Below are 16060 nucleotides of genomic sequence, written 5' to 3' on the forward strand. Positions count from 1 at the left end.
ACAAGGCCTGATTTGAAGGTATAGTTGAAAAGTGACTCAAGTGATCCTTATAGATTATATTTCAATGTATTCAGGAGACATGTATGCATGTGCCAAAAACAAAAGAAAGAATATAAGGTGTAGGGCCAGATGAGAAGGCAAGAAATGTGAAAAATGCATAAATATAGTTGCAAGTATAGAAAACTTCTGAAGAACCTCATATTGATTAGGAATGAACACAGGAATGATTAAGGAGAGGTGAATGCAAACCAAAAGATGAAGGGTTAATATTGGCTGCCCAAGACAGTGGGCTGCATACACATTGGTTTACAAAGTCCATTGAACATGTGGGAGAAACAGCCAAATGTAGGTTTTGTAAAACAAAATTGGAAACAGTTGCACACCTTGTTGCTGGTTGTTACATACTAATGATAGAAGGACTGTATACTGAAAGGTATAATAATGTGGCAAGACTGTTGCACTGGAGATTGTGCAAACATTATGGCATTGAAGTGGCTGAAAAACACAAGAAACATGAACCACAAAGCATCATAGAAACTGATGAAGTGTACATCACATGGGATCACCTATTACCAACAGTTCAAAAGATAGATGCTAGAAAACTGGATATAGTTGTCCAAAAAAGAAGACAAAAGTAGCATTGATCATTGAAATCGCCACACCCACTGACTACAGTGCCTTGTGTACAGAGAGATAGAAAGTCATAAAATATCAGGATTTGCAGGCAGAAATGAGAGCAATGTGGAAGAAAGATACACAGGCAGTTCCAATAGCAGTAGGAGCAACAGGTCTTATAAAAAGAATCTACAATCATATTTAGATATGTTATCAATTCGAGTAAATCTGTACGAATTGGAGAAGAAGTCATTACTGGGCACATTGCTGGTGCTGCGAAGAACACTTCTGGCTGACATCAAAGATTGAAACAATAATAATTTCACAAACTTTATTTATTTATTTATATTTATTTATTTATTGTCATTGTTAACCGGGTTGGTCAACTGAGCCAAGGGCCCGTTTTCAGTGGAGACCCAAGAAGAAAAGCTCCAGAGATAATTACTGTCATACAAGAAAGAGCTAAAATTACAATAGCTATATTAGCAAGAACTTATACATCAACCCTAACGTCAACTATATTTTACATTTGTGTACTACTTTCAGAATATAAATACAATAACAGCAAGATAATCTACATGCAAAAGTAATTACAAGAGAAAAGTACAGGTTTACAGTAATAATACCATTAGAAAAATAAAAAAGAAATGAGAAACAGATGATTAGATTGAGAAAATAAAATTAGGAAGAAAGCAGATATCAGGTTGGAGCTTGTCAAGGACAGGACCAGGTCTTTTGTAGGTAGTGTTTAAGTTTTAGGTTGAACTGGAACTTATAGGGCATACTTCTTATATTAAGAGAAAGGGTGTTCCAGTTGTGAGTAACAGAGTATTTATATAGGGGCTTTCCAATAATTTTTGTCAGTTTGTAGATGTCCAGAAAATGTTTGTCAGATGTATAAAGCTGACATCGGGGGTTATAATTAGATGCAATATTAAAGACTGAGGGCCAGGAAGTAGGGTTATAGAGAATTGAGTGTGTAATATGCAGTTGTGGAAGAAGACGTTTTTTAGGGAATTCAGGCCATTATAATGACTTGAGGGTGAGGCAGTGGTGGGATTTATAGGGGAGACTGGAAGCAAATTTAGCTATTTTATTGTATGTTTGCTCTAATTTGAAATGAAGAGATGATGGAAGGATAGTAAGGACTGGTGCTGCATACAGAAGACAGGCTAAGAGAAGAGACAGGGCAAGGGAGGGTTTAGTGGAGGCTGAAAGCAATTTATGATTATGGTACAGGAGACCAAGATTTTGTTTTTTTTAATGCATTGAATGATATGTAGGTCGAATTTTAGTTCACCGTCAATAGTGACACCAAGTAATTTAAAATGGGGTTGAGGTCTAATGATGGTATTGTTAAGGGAGGTGATGGATAAAGAGGATTTATGTTGTGCCAGTGTTTTAGGAAGAAAAAGTAGAAGTTTAGTTTTTTTAGGATTTAATAGTTGATTATCAGTGAGCCAGGTTTCAATGGAAGCGAAAGTGTGTTGGGTAAGAACAAGGAGTTTCAGGATGCTGTGGGAGGTGGTAATAAGGGTGGAGTTGTCAGCATATTGTAAAAGTGTAGAGAGGTTAGTAGCAGAGTGTAATCTGTTAGCGAAGATATTAAACATGGGTGGACCCAAAATAAAGCCTTGGGGAACACCAGTGTTGACAGGCAGAAATTGGGAGGAGGCAGTTTTCCAGCATATGAATCGTCAATTAGATAAGTAGCTAGAGAACCAGTTTATGGAGGGGGTAGAGAGATGAAGGTCAGAAAGTTTTTTTATCAGTTTAGAGTGAGAGACAGTATAGAAAGTCTTGGAGAGATCAAGGAATAAACAAGAAATTAGAAGGTTGTTATTACGGGCTTCTGCTACTGTTTGGGTGAATGAGTAGTGCAGTAGATGTGCTGTGGTGGGGTCTAAAGCCATGTTGGGTGGGATTTAGGAGATTATTAGCAAGCAAGTGTTTAGCTGAGTGTGAACACATTTTCCAAGAATATTGGAAAGGGGGTATAGTATAGCAATGGGACAATAGTTGGATGGGTCAGTGGTGTTTCCTTCTTTATGGAGAGAGATTGTGTAAAAGGATTTCCATATTTCAGAGACAAGAGCTTCGGTTATAGAACTATTTCTAAGAATAGAGACAGGGTAGGCTATAGATTTAGCAGTGATTTTAAAGAAGTGGAATTTGCCAACAGAGGGAGAACAGGGTTTGAGTTTATTCAGTTGGGATTTTTTTTTTCTCAAAATTTTTTTTATTAATTATATGAATAGCAAGACAATTAAAAGATTATACATAACAAGAAGGCATAAATGAACATATAACAATTCATCTAGTGATAACAACCTTCATGAGATTTTGATAGGTTATTTAGAAATAAAACATACACCATATGTACACTATATACAAGTTAGGCAACCTGAGAGAAAAAAAAAAAAAAAAAAAAATTTAACATTAACTATTTAATATGTTTAGAACCTTTTCTAACACAACCTTTCTAATAGCTTTTTTTTTGGACTTCCACCTAAGTATCTTTGAGCATCAATAAATTTAAAAGCCATTTTCTGGAAAGTAACCCATTTTAATTTAGAACGATCAATCCAATTTTGTATTATATAAAGTTTTAGTAATGAGCAAATAAAAATGATAACATGAATATCAACTTTTGAAAGATGAATCAATGGAATATGTAGAATAGCAAATTCCCACGTCAACATGGATTTTTGATATCCCATTTTCTGCAGTCTGACTTTCAAAGATGTCCACAATCTGTGAGAAAAATGACAATACCATAGAATATGAAGGAGGTCTGCTTGGGGATGAGAACAGCATGAACACCAAGGGGACTTATTTGGGTTAAATTTGTTTAATTTGATTGGGGTAAAGTAGGCATCATTATTAATCATTAATTGTGTGTATGCTAATTTTTTAAAAGGGATAAATTCCTTAGTGTGTCTAATAGCCAGGACTTTCTGAGATTCTGACAATTGGGAATTATAATTCAACCAAACATTAGATAAAAGACAGTGGTCCATCATTAAAGAATTAATTAATTTATATGAGTTTGAGAGCATTTTATCAGATGATGAAAGTATTTTGATAATCGTGTTAAGGTTTTTCAATTGTGAGTCTATGGGGACCATAGATACAAATTTGTTTTTAATTATTGCTCTTAGTTGTGTAAGAATTGGTGAGTAATTCCAGTTTACTTTCAATAACTTACGCCAGTCAGAAAAAGGCAAGTCAAGATATTTCAAAACATCTCCTACTTTTAGATTTTTAATTAAAGGATAGTTTGTTAAGTTCAAAAGTTTATTGTCCAATAATATATTTGGGTTTAGATGAATTGGCTGAACATGGTGCGAGATCTTTTCTAGTTTACACATTTTGAGTAAGGTTTGGAAATCTCTAATCTTTTGTTTAAATACTGTAGATATATTTTTAATAAATAAACTATCCAGAGAGATAAAGGAATAGCTTCAGGATTTAAATTATTAGAAATGACATAATTATACCATAATTTTATCCATAAAGAGTGATTTGGATAAGAAGTGTTATTGAATTTAGAGATAGTAAGAAGTTTATTGGATGAGACAATCAAATAATAGAGATAAAGATTAGGTAAACCCAAACCTCCCTTGTCCTTGAAAATGCCAATCTAGAATAGGAAATTCTAACAGATTTAGGGAACCATATGAATTTTGCCAAAGCTTTATTTACAGACTCAAAAATTTTTTGAAATTATCTGATCAGATGATGAGAATTGGTAAAGAAATTTAGGCAGAATATTCATTTTAATAATGGCCACCCTTGAAAGAAATGAAAGGTTTAGATGCTTCCATCTGTCCATATCAGACAATATAGAGTTCCATAATTTATTAATATTATTTTGAAAGGAAGATTTATTATTGTGTTCTAAATTGATTCCTAAATATTTTATATTATAAGTAAACTGAAAATGATCGTCTGGAAACAAAAAAGATTTGTGTGCTAAATGATTTAAGGGAAAAATATGAGTTTTGTAGAATTTAAAAGATAGTTGGAAACCAAAGAAAAATAATCAATAGAATTCATTATTTTTCTGTAATCAGATAATGGAGTTTGAAAGTAGATTACTAAATCATCCATAAAAGCAGAGAAATGAATATTAGTATTAAGAATTCTAGGGATGTTATGAAAAGTATTTTGAGTAATAAACAATAGCAAAGGTTCTAAGTAAATGTTGAAAAGAAAAGGGGACAATGGACAACCCTGTCTTGTTCCTTTAGTGATCTTTATCGGAGCAGAAAATTGACCATTAATGTATAGTCTAGTAAACATATTATTGTATAAAACTTTTAAAAAATTTATAAAGAATAAGGGAATATTAAAACATAACATAGTTTGAAATAGAAAGTTCCAACATACTCTGTCAAAGGCATTTGATGCATCTATAATCAAAGCATATATAGGGTTTGGATTTTTCTTAATGAGATGAAGTATAGTCTCTAAAGATAGAGTATTATCCCAAGCATGTCTCTGAGACATAAAACCTGATTGATCTGATGAGATAATTGAGGGTAAAATCCGTTTCAATCTGTTAGCCAGAATAGATGACAGAATCTTAATATCCACGTTAATTAAAGAAATGGGTCTATAATTTACTGGGTCAGATTGGTTTTGGATGTGTTCCAATAAATATCAGAGATATCATTAACTCTTATATGATTGTAAACTTTAAATAGAAAGGGAAGAACTACCAATTTGAAAGTTTTGAAAAATTCTGGAGTAAAACCATCAGGTCCCGGAGATTTACCCAATTTAAGATTATCTATTGAATCCGAGATTTCTTGTACCGATATAGGGGTAGAAAGTAGTTTTTGCTGATTATCATTAAGTTTAGGGAACTGCAAAGAGTCTAAAAAGAGTTTTGAGTGATTATCTTTAACAGAATTAGAAGAACCTGAATATAACTCAGTGTAAAGAGAGGTGAAAAGTTGAATAATCTCTTCATCAGTATTATATAATCTGTTATTATAAGATAAAGATGTAATATTTGGATTTCTGAAGTTAACTTTAATAATTCTCGCTAACAATTTAGATGGAACCTGGGCCCATTCTGAATATGAAGCAAGTAGCTTTTGTTCAGCTAAGGAGAGGTTATTTTGGTGAAGCAGAATTAAATCTTTCTGACAATCAAAAATTTGTTTTTCTAAAGTAGCATCATATTTCAGACTAAGATGATTTTCCAACAAAGAAATTCTTGATTTTAAGAATTCCTCTTTCTTAAAGTATTGTTTTTTGAAAAAAGCAGCTTTACTAATAAATAAACCTCTTAATCTTGCTTTACATGCAGCCCATTGTATGTCATAAGGAATGTCTGATGATTCAAGACTATTCACCATTTCATTTAGGATTTCTGAAGCTTGTTTGCAAATATCTTCATTTGACAATAAGTTATTATTTAAGGTCCACTTATTAAACATAGTTTTATTTTTGATATTGGGTTTTATGTTCAATTTTAGTGAAATTCTTGAGTGATCCGAAAGGAATCTGGGTTCTGTAGTAAAGTCCACAATATATTTTGAAATATAATCTGAAATTAGAAAGAAGTCTAATCTGGACCACGAATGATAGCACTTAGAATAATAAGTATATATATCATTCTTGTTTATATTTTTAACAGTGTGGAGGGGATCTATTAAATTATATTCTGTCATCAAATCATTTATAGCCAGAGTAGATTGAAGATTATAGGTGACAGTGGAGCGGGAACGATCAATTACAGGGTTTATAACTGCATTCCAGTCACCACCCACTATAATATGATGATCCTTATAGGATGCAAGAATATTGTAATTTTTTAAAATGAACAAATGTTGTGAATTACATGGGCCATATAGATTTAAAGAGGTACATTTGGATATATTTTTATCATAATGAGGTTGGTGGGAGAGATTGGAAATAGGTAAGGAGGGATTAGAAATGTGTGAGGGCTGATATGTGAGTGGTGGCTGTAAGAGAGAGAGTAGGTGTTGGTGTTAGGTAATGCAGTGATATATGGTATGATGTAGACAGTGAAAGGAGGAGAAGGAGGATAGTAAGGTAGTGAGGTACAATATTGAAGAATTATAAGGTGATTGTTAGTGAGGAACAGTAAAGGAGATTTTATTAAGTGGAGAGTATAGATGAGATGTAGGTGAATGATTAATAGAAAAGGGGTAGGACAGAGTGGTAAAGGGAGAGTACAGGAGGTAGTGTAGTGTTAAGAGGGGAAGGGATGTATAGTAGGAGGAGAATGGCAAATTGGAGGGAGGGGAAATTGGATGGGTAAGGGTGATTGGTTAGAATGAGGTAGGGAGGAGTGTTGAGAGTATAAATCAAATGAAAGTGGGGTGGGTGGGAATGGTGGTAGGGTAGAGGACCGGAGTGAGCCTGAGCATAGCGAGGGCAAGTGGAGTGAGTTGATCCAGCTGGGAGAAACACAATATGAAAGAAAAACAATCTATAAGGTATGTAAGTAAGGAGGTAGGTCAGAGAAAAGCAATGCTGACCGAAAGGGTAAATAGCATGGAGGTGAGGCAAGGAGAAATACAGGTGCAAGGTATGGTGTTCTTGATAAAAATAATGTTTTTTGATTGTTGGTAATCACTGCCATAACTCAGAGGGCAAGAGCAGCACTTTAACTAGTTGTGGTGCCCGTTAGGTTATATTTAAAAATAAATAAATATATAAAAGCTAAAAGCTAGATTCAGTTTAGCAGTGCACACTCTGAGAAGATCAACTCCTGGAGTTACAAGTGCTGGAGAACTAGTTAATCCTAGTCAGTACAGAACAAAGACATTTAGAAGAAGGAGAAGTAAAATATGCAAAATAAAACTATATGCAGGGGAAAGAAGGAAAGAAGGCTATGTGGGGGCTCAGTATGTGTGCAGACCTCTAAGATACAAACGCTGTTAAACTAAATAGTATTGTAGCACAGTAGGCAAACAGCTACTTTATTACACAGTAAGGATGTGTGCTTCCAGTTCTTCTGCTCTTTTCAGAGTGAATTCCACAGGGCTCGGTTCAGCAGAAAATGATGTAGAAGTAGTTTGAGGGAAGGCAGATAGTGGTCGGGCTGAAGAGTAGGCTGAAATGGCATGCACAGAATGCCGAGGGAAAGGGTGATGCATTTATTGGAGTGTACTTTGACTTAAGAATGGGGTCCATTCCTGTCATGGTACTAGAAACCAAAAAGACTTGGAGAAATTAAAAAAGAAACATCCCTGGATACTGTCATTGCCTACTGAGGCTGTGTTTTTGGCCTTAGTGAGCACCGGCAGAACCTGCTCCCTGTTAATAGTTAGGTGGTTATGCTAGTAGATATTTCATAGGTGAGGCATGGGGAGGAGTGAAGGGATTGAAGTTTGAGCTTAATTTGTCAGCAAGCGAATTCACTATGTCACTCCACACACTAAAGATGACAGCATTGACCACCAGTTCGGTACAATGATGTGGGCTGCCCTTCAGATTTTGGACAGCTGTAGAAGCCGTTGTAGTTGTCCTTAGCTTTCGAGGCTATCTTGACCTCATAACTGGCTTTGTTTGACTTAAATAGCCTTATTAGTTTCCTATTTAGTTTAATTAGAGAGCTTCTATCATTATGGAGGTTGCTCTTCTGGGTTTCAACCATTATTTTTTTCCTTTTTTTATGGACCCTATTAAGGTTAGCATTCCACCAATGTGGTTTCTTTCAAGAGTTTGTTGTTGGCTTACTTCTAGTAGGCACAGCATTTACATGGTTGTACAGGGTCTCTGTGAACAATTTTACACAGCTTGCTGTAAACTCAGAGTTAGGAAATGCTTTGAATTTTGCCAAACTATCTCTTAATAGGATGTAGGTTGCTTTGGAATAGATCCTAGCTGTTAAAGAGTTTGCTGAGGTTACTGAGTTGATTTTTATTTCAGAGATAGCTTTGTGGTCTGACCTGATACTGGGGAGGGGGGTGCAGCTCTCTCAAATATGGCCATAATGGCAATGACCAGGTCCAGGACATTTGAACCTCTGGTGATTGTGTGCATTATCTGGTGAAGAGTATTTGTGATAATAAAGTTCAGCAATCATTCTGCTTGGGAGTATGAGGCAGTGTGTGTTCACCAGTTTATAGAGGAGTAGTTAAAATCTCCCATAAATAGGATATTTTGTTTAATGGTGAGTGCATCCAGTTGGTCTAGGTACAAGCTATGGGCTTCCAGGGACATAGAGGGTGACCTACAGATTGATAGGATGTGGTATGAAACTTTCTCTACGGTGATTTGCACATGTATAAATTTCAGGGCATTGTTATGTTTAACCAACCTAGAGTTATATTTATTGCTAATATAGGTTGAACCTCCTGAACTGTCTCTGTACAACTGATGGTCTAAATATGTGAAAGCACTGAAGCCTTCCACTGCTGAAGTACCTTCTGCAAATTTAAACCATGTCTCAGTAATGGCACACATCTATATTCTCCAGTGTGATGAGAGCTTGTAGGGTGTGGAATTTCTTGTTTAGGCTCCTATCACTGAGCAGTAACACCTTTAGGTTTCTTTGAGTTTTATTTGCTATGTCAGTAGGTTTGTCAATTTGGCATTCCCTAAAAAGGGCTCTGGGGGGATGGATAATGTTTTAGATAATATTTGCAAGCCTAGGGGAGACAGGTGCAGATCATGCTTTGCAAAGCAACATTGTTGTTAACCATACCTTCCCATGTTGACAAATATTGAACCCCCTGGAAAGACACCAGAAACCTGAAGTTAATTGTCTTTTGTCATACTGTGGCATCATCCTTGGTTAAGGTAAAATACTGCTCAATGCAAAGCACGTACCTACCTGAGACACATATTCAGAGACATCAACAATGTCCCTCTTCATATATTCCAGGAAAGTACAAGTCAAGTTATTAACACCCTTATGGACTATGATGAAATCATACTGGTACCTGTGGTGTAGTGACTTGAGTGCATGTGTGAATTGGCAGATTCTGGCTCCAGATAAGCAATTAACAGTTATCTTCATCTTGTTCACTCTAGTGAGTGAGGCATTTGTGTGTCATACAATGGAGTCTCCTATGACAAGAGTCCTGAGGAAAGTGTTTTCTTGCCTTATGGGCTTTGCTCTTGGGGCTCCACAGGGTGTAAGCATATCTGTGGTGTTTACTTTTATGAAATACAAAGGATTCTGTTATGGCAGTTAAGGATGACTGCAAATAAACTAAACAGAAGATAATACAAAAACTAAGAAACTGCTAATGGATATCAATAGTATGATACAAGCAGCAAAAATATTTTAGTCACTTTACTTTTATTAACAGGTGAAGCATATTTTTTTATCAACCAGAGGAGAAGTTGTGGACATTAATTAATAAAGAGTTGAAGCAGTTTATTTTGGAGGGTAAGAGGGCAGCGGTTAAGTGGAACAAGCTGATCCTCATCATAGAACACGGTGGTTTAGGATTACCTGATTTGTTTGGATATTTTAGAGCTATACAGTTAAGGCTTACATACATAAAAGAAGCAGAGGTTTATAAATCAGCGTGGAAACAAGACGATGACGAAGCAGGGGGGAGCATAAGGAGATATCAAGATTTTGGATGCATATCCTTAAGTAGAATAACAACAACCACACAAAATATTATACTCATAAAGATGCAGAAAGTATTCTAGAACTAAGTCACCACTGGAACTGATGACTGCAGGTAGGTGTACAGATAATAGGCAAGAGGGGGCTGGAATTTATTGGATAAAACTGGAACAGGAACAAAGGTACTGGGATCAAATAACTAGAGAGGGAAAGTAATAGTGTGGGATGAGGTCAAGCAAAAGTTTGGACTGCAGGTTAGAGATTACTCTCCCTACCAGGACTGATATTAGATTATAGACAAAGAAAAAGGGAAAAGAGATCCCTAAGTGAAAGACCAGGTTTGGTAGTGTTTTTATTCAAGTCTAGACTTGAAGCTGCTGTTAAAAAGGAGATAATTACCAAAACATCTAAGATATTACATGATATATGTGAGAGTCAATCAGAGGTTAGAAAGGATTGAGAAAAAAGACTGGAAATAAAATACAAAGGAACAATGGAATGACATATTTATACCTCATAGGTATGCATCAAAGTCCAGAAGGTTTGATATTTTTGCTTGAAAGTGTTTGCATAGATATGTCTATACCCCAAGCAGACTTCAGTGAATGTGTCCTCATGTAAATAGCAAATGCCGGGCGTGTGATTGGAAAGAGAGAGGTAACTTGCAACAATTTGTTTATGACATGTAATGAGTTGATACATTTTTACACTTCCCCACAGATTAAAAAACTCTGAACTAAAACACAGCAATGCCATTTTCCGATGGTGTTCTCTTCTGATTAAAGTAGAACGAAAGTGCTAAACTTTGTGTCCAGAGCCTTGTCTTCACGCTGCTTTAATTTTAGTTCAGAGTTTTTAGCTTGGTTTGTTTTTGGAATGCTGTTACAATTCCCTACAGATTAATCTTGTCAGAAATATTGGGGGACGAAATGTCTGTAAGTAAGGAAATAATACTTTTGAGCTGGGATACACAATTTAAATTACCTAGACATCCATCTGTCCATCCATCCGTCCATCCGTCCATCCAGCCATCTATCAATAATCCTCTTTTTCCATTTTCTGCACACAGTAAGGCCTTTACGTTTAATGACTGCCAAGACATGATTACAAGAAAAAGGAAATCAAAATCTAAACCATAAATAATTAAAGTATTTTATATTGTTAAAGGGATAAAATAAATGGAAGTGGTATCTTTGGATAAGAGAAGGAGCAAATTACATAGAAATAAACTGAATTTGTGTGAATAATGCAGGCTGAATAATGTTCAGGAGAAGGAGTGAGGTTTAAGAGAAGGCAGGAACTGATCACTTTTTGTAACGTTGCAGAGAATGGCAGTTGATATAAAGAAAGAAAGAAAACATACATGTAATACATGAAAAATATTCATATGGTTTGTTTTATTTTCTATTAATGCATGTATGCCTACATCTTAAGTGATAATTTTAAAGTGTATTTTCACACGTTAACAGACTGCACCTCGGCATTTGGTAATTTAAGCACTTTGATGCATCTTGCAATAGTCAAACCTAATTTATTTGGGACATTTTTTCAATAAAAAGCTTTGTAAATGATTCATTGAAACTACAGCCCAAATAAATTTTGAGTTTTCCTCACTATGTCATATAAGGCACTGGACCATAGAGTTTAATGGATGCATCTCTGTGCATTCACAGCATGCATCTATTAAACCCTATGGACGTATTTCACACTTTTTCCCTGAGCTGATGTCACTAAGGTTAAAGATCACATTTAATCTTCAGTGGCATCAGCGCAAGAACAGTGAATATTTCTCCTTAAAGAAAAGATGAAGTTCACAAGTGGCTAAAATCCTGATCAGTGCCTTAGGCACCACATAATTTAGTGCAAAAGGTACATCGCACAAAAGTAACAATACATTTTAATAAAGTCGTTTAAAAATATCATTGCAATCCAGGAGCTGTTCCACTCTTGCATCTAATTTAAAGAACTTTTAACAGATATTGAACTACTTTTTTTATTCACTAGTGTCTGCAGTGGGAAAATGTGTGTTCTTTCTTAAATGTTGGCAAATGTGCTGCAGTTGTTTGAAAATATTTTCCTTACTATCCAGCACAGAACAAAATAAGTCCAACTTTCTGTTCTTGAATTTGGGTTAATGATATTTTTTTCTCTTTACTCTCATGGCCAAATGTCTTTTGCATGACATTTTCCCATCTCTGTTGTATTGGCAAGAACGCTCTTGACTTGTTACAATGTAACATACCAACACTTCTTCAAAACCATAATCCTTGAGTAGTTTTCTATGTTCTGAACATTGCTTGGATTTGTAAGATTAGAACAGTCACTGTTTTTCATACGGAAATTGTCTTTTATTTTTAAGAATGGATTATGTGTGACTTGTTGTCATGTACTACACATTCTATTCTTTACTTGGGTCACATTTCAGTGTTTCTCTTTCATTTTTTAACACATGTCCTACATGCTACTCCAGCTACCTACTGTGCCCCCTAATGGGCCCTAAATAAGAAAAGAAACATGAGGCAGCTAGTGCTTTATTTATTTATGTCTACCTTGTGTTTGCTGACCAGCATTATGGACATTTTAATTTTCTCCATTACTTAACACCTCTTTACCTTTTTAGCTTCCTGTTTGCCAGCAAGTTCTTTACAGAAGCTGAAACTTACATATCTTCAAAGTCTGTGCTTTTTTTCCTTTTCTTTTTATATCCTTTTAATATCTGTTGCCTGCCATCGTTCAGTTCTACTGTGATTCATCCAGCCCATTTATTCTTCTTTTGATGACATCCAGTCATGGGAATGTTATCATCCAGGTAGCTGTCAGTTTTCTACTTAACCTGACATCCCCAGAGGTGGCTGCCAGGCTTTTTCTACATCACAGGCATCTGAATTTATACGCTATCGGGCATGCCTTACTCCAGCTACCACATGCACTGCTTACCATACATACTGACCTAGTTACTGCTTGGGGGTCACTTTGATACCCTATCTCAGATGGGCATTAGTACAGGGAACCACTGAAATGATCTCAGCTGTCTCCTCCTCCCAGAATGGTTGAGCTGACAGCTGTGTCACCCTCCCAGAATGGTTGAGCTGGCAGCTGTGTCACCCTCCCAGAATGGTTGAGCTGACAGCTGTGTCACCCTCCCAGAATGGTTGAGCTGGCAGCTGTGTCACCCTCCCAGAATGGTTGAGCTGACAGCTGTGTCACCCTCCCAGAATGGTTGAGCTGACAGCTGTGTCACCCTCCCAGAATGGTTGAGCTGGCAGCTGTGTCACCCTCCCAGAATGGTTGAGCTGACAGCTGTGTCACCCTCCCAGAATGGTTGAGCTGACAGCTGTGTCACCCTCCCAGAATGGTTGAGCTGGCAGCTGTGTCACCCTCCCAGAATGGTTGAGCTGACAGCTGTCTCCTCCTCCCAGAATGGTTGAGCTGACAGCTGTGTCACCCTCCCAGAATGGTTGAGCTGACAGCTGTGTCACCCTCCCAGAATGGTTGAGCTGACAGCTGTGTCACCCTCCCAGAATGGTTGAGCTGACAGCTGTGTCACCCTCCCAGAATGGTTGAGCTGACAGCTGTGTCACCCTGCCAGAATGGTTGAGCTGACAGCTGTGTCACCCTCCCAGAATGGTTGAGCTAACAGCTGTGTCACCCTCCCAGAATGGTTGAGCGGGCACTGACTTTTATTATCCTCACTCCTTCCCTCCCTTTTACATTCTCTTGTACCCAGGTCACTATCTGATCTGGGGTTGAGTGAGGGGTTCTTTACATTGCACTGCAGAGCTAAGTAAAGTCTATTGTCTCTGTTTTGGTAAGGCCTAACTCTTCTTTAATTTATCCAAATCTTTTGGGTTTCTAATACAATGACGGGAATGGACCAATCCTAAGTCAAAGTATGATTAAAGGTCATGAAATTAGTATAGTTTCAGTCTTTGATGTCAGCCATCAGTGCTCTTCGCAGCACTTGCAATGTGCTCAGTAATGACTCCTTCTGCAATTCTTATGGAGTTACATGTATTGGTAACATATCTAAATACGATTTTAGATTCTTTTTTATAAGGTCCGTTGCTCGTACTACTATTGAACTGCCTGGGTAACTTTCTTCCACATTGCTCTCATTTCTGCCTGAAGATCCTGATATTTTATGACTTTGTTCCTCTCTGTATGCAAGACACAGTAGTCACTGGGCATAGCAATTTAAGTGATCAATGCTACTTTTATCTTCTTTTCATGGACCACTACATCTGGTTTTCTCGCATCTTTGTTTTGAAGTGTCGGTAATGGGTGATCCCATGTGCTGTAGACTTCATCATTTTCTATGATGCCTTGTGGCTCATGTTTCCAGTGTTTTTCAGCCACTTCAGTACCATAATGTTTGCACAATCCCCTGTGCAACAGTCTTGCCACATTATTATACCTTTCAGTATACAGTCCTTCTGCCATTAGTATGTCGCAAGCAGCAACAAGGTGTGTGACTGCTTCCAATTCTGTTTTACAAAACCTACATTTGTCTGTTTCTCCCATATGTTCAATGGACTTTGTAAACAAATGTGTACGTAGCCCACTATCTTGGGCCACCAATATTAACCTTTCATCTCATGGTTTGAATTTGCCTCTCCTTAACCATTCATGCGTACGTTCTTTATCAACATGAGGTTCTACCAAAAGTTTTCTATACTTGCAAATATATTTATGCATTTTCCACATTTTGGTTCATAGGTGTGTACTAGGCTAATGGCCCTAGAGCCTTTACAAGCCTAGCCCATAGGATTACCCTGGCATCGTGCCACCCGACCTTAGTTCCCAGTGCCTCTATCAAGTAGAGCCACTTCAATGATCCCCGGGGTGAACTTTCTATTTCCCATTCATTCATCAAAATTTCTCTTGAAGAGGGCCAGTGAGGTGCTCTGCTTGCCATGTATGGGAAGTCTATTCCAGAGCATGGGCAGTCTCTGCATTATGAACCTGTCCCTCCAGCATGTTCTGTTGATAGTGGTAATGAGGCTGAGGTCTCTGGAACATGTGGTGTGGAGGGATTGGGATTTCTTTAGATGTAGCACTTCTAACAGAGCTGGGTTAGACATGGCTTTGTAAGCCAAGCAGAGATTGCCTCTAAGTAGGTGATATAAAACAGAGAATAGTTGGAGTTTCTTGAGTCTATCCATTATAGGACAAGTGTTTAAGGCCTGGGATCCTCTTTGTCAGGTACTTTTGTGGCCTCTCTAGTTGTTGCAGGTGCCTAGTGAGGTTCATGCCAAAAGGGGATTGTACTCAATGATTGGCCTAGAGGGCGACAATGACCTCTTTCTTCCTATATGCAAAACCCTTAGTAATGAGATGTGCCACATAGAAGGACTTTCTGACCGCAGTGGCAATGTGGTGGTCAAAGACAGGTTGCTGTCAACATGTGTTCTCAGATCTCTTATAACACCTTCTGTGTTTAGTGGACTATCATTGATGTGGTAATTCATGGGAACTGGGTTTTTCCCAAAGGGAATGATGACACATTTTTTGACATTGAGCTTAAGGCCATGGTTCTGACACCAGTCATTGGTCTCAGTGAGGCCTTTCTGTAGGATGTCAATATCACTTGGGGAGTTAATTATGACACCCAACTTGCAATCATCTGTGAACTTTGTCAGCCAGAGTTGCTTTGTGCCTGGACATCAGAGAAATAGATACCAAACAGGAGAGGACCCAGGACCAAACCCTGTGGGACTCCACTTGTGACTGGTTGGCAGTCTGACTTGGAGTCCGCTACTTTCACACTGTGGGTTCTATCTGTGAGCCTGTTTGCAACCCACCTAGTGATGTAGAGGTTGATGCCTAGCTTAGTGAGTTTTTCTATGACTCCTGAGTGGGGAATGGTATCAAAGG

Source organism: Protopterus annectens, chromosome 2.part1, assembly GCF_019279795.1.
Source record: "Protopterus annectens isolate FY-2018-M chromosome 2.part1, PAN1.0, whole genome shotgun sequence".
Classification (NCBI taxonomy): Eukaryota; Metazoa; Chordata; order Ceratodontiformes; family Protopteridae; genus Protopterus; species Protopterus annectens.